Source organism: Nanorana parkeri, unplaced genomic scaffold, assembly GCF_000935625.1.
Source record: "Nanorana parkeri isolate BGI_ZX_2015 unplaced genomic scaffold, ASM93562v1 scaffold118, whole genome shotgun sequence".
NCBI classification, from domain to species: domain Eukaryota; kingdom Metazoa; phylum Chordata; class Amphibia; order Anura; family Dicroglossidae; genus Nanorana; species Nanorana parkeri.
In genome coordinates this window covers 443,365-445,596 of record NW_017306386.1, presented here as the reverse complement: position 1 = coordinate 445,596, position 2,232 = coordinate 443,365, and positions in this window count along the sequence as shown.

Below are 2,232 nucleotides of genomic sequence, written 5' to 3'. Positions count from 1 at the left end.
TATATATATATAACTGGACAGCTGCTGCATGACAATTCTCAAGGTGGATTTCCCAATGGTGACAGCAGTATGTGTCTAAATGGTCACTTAGTCACTTATAGTCACCATCAGAGGTCCATGTAACACCATACTGTGCATATACATTTATGTAAGTGTAGATAGCTGGGAAAGGGGGGGGAGGTGACACTATGGGTTGCATGGTATGGCTGGAAATAGCTTGCAGTTCTCTAATGCTGATTGCTGGACAAATCAAACATGGCGCTATACATTTATCAAGGTACAATATGGACGCTGAATGAAGCCAGATGCAACGATGATTGCATCAACTTCGGTCATTCTAACAGACCACTTAAAGAGCACCTGTCACCTCCAATGTGCTATCACATGGGGTTTGTGAGCCCCCCAATGTGATAGCAATAAAGTAATAAAAAAGTTTTTAAAAAATAGTTTAAAAAAAATTTAACAATAAAACATACAAAAAAATGTAAGTCCCTGTTCTCATGAACACATGCATATTAATACAAACAAACATCGGGTGTGCCTACATACGAAAACGACTATTGCGCCACACATGTTGGGTATCACCATGTGCGCCAGAGTGAGAGCAATAATTATTAGGCCAATATTCATGGTTAACTCTAAACTGATGGCCTGTATAGGCTTTTAAGGCATTGACTATAGACAATTTGGGGTATTATATTTTGTCGCGTTTCACGGGCGCACGCAATTTTTAAGCTTGGCATGTTGGGTATCTACTTACGCAGCACAACCCCACAACATTTAACTGAAATTTTGGGTTTGATAAAGAGTTGCGGTAATATTATGTGACATCAAAATTTGTAACTGACAATATTTTATTCTACAGGGTCTCTGATTTCAGAAAAAAATATAATTCTGGGGAGTTTTAAGTAATTTTCAGGCCTAAAATTTGTATTATAATAACGTGTGTATCCGCCCCTACTAAGTGCATCTCCTCACTATACGCTACCCTGTCGCACCTGGAAGTTGCATCTCCACCGCCCTACCTGGCCAACTGGGAGGGGGAGCTGGACAGCCCTCTTACTGAGAAACGTAGGTCTCGCGTCTTGGCCTTCTCGAGAGGGGTGCCCAGGTCCGCACATATCCAGGAACTTCATTATAAACTGCTATGTAGATGGTATTTCACACCTCAAAAAAGGCATCAGATAGACAGTTCTGTGTCCCCATTATGCTGGAGGGGATGCGGGCAGGTGGCCTCACATGCTCACATTTGGTGGCAATGCACAAAACTTACACCCTACTGGCAGGAGGTAGTGGATGAAATGTATCAAATCCAAGGAGCGGTGGTACCGCTTGATTCTGGTGGGATGTTGTTCCATAGATCTGAGGGCTCAATGGGCCGGTATGCTCGGTGCCTCTGTTCCTACCTTGTTGGAATGGTTGGATAAGGTGGAACAGATTTACTGTATGGAAGAACTCACCCTCAATGGTCTGGAGCAAATGGTGCGCCTAACAAAAACATGGGTTTGCTGGTTAGCATATAAGACGACCCCCTCTTACCTCGCCAAGAGGACACAGACCATGGTATAAGGGTAACAATTTGGGGACAACACGCCTGTCGGTCCTCTATCAGGGAGTGCGAGTACCTTTGTGGTCGCGCCTGGTGCTTAGAACAGCTGGACTATAGGGGCACACAGGGTTACGGCACTTCGTTTGTATAGCTTACATCATATAGCTTCTTTATGTGAGACATGATCCTACCTCCTCCACCTTCCCCCCCTTTTTTTCCTTATGTCAGTCTTCATCCTAACCCACCCTCCCCTCCTTTCCCCTCCCAACTTTCCACGATCACACCCAATGAGCCCAAATTTCCTAATTTAGGACACAATCTTAGAGTTTGAACGCTATAAAAAGTTGCATGTCCTGCTGTATGTAATGTGATCTCTCTGTTGTTATTTGTCTTCCCCTGAATGTTGGCTTTTGTAATGTATTTTTTGTCTTCTTATTTGGAAAACGTATTCCATAAAAACTTATTATACAAAAAAAAATGTGTGTAAAAAAAAAGGCAAAATACACTGGCAGTGAAAGGGTTAACGTGTAACTCCTGGGTGGGACAAGTACTATGTTCATAAGGCTATGGTTGTTTATCCTATCAGGAGGGGTCATGCTCATTTGTCTCTGGCATGTTTTGTATTGTATTTGTGCCAAACCTACCTTTTGTTTTTCTGTATCTCCGGGGAAGGGGTGATGAAT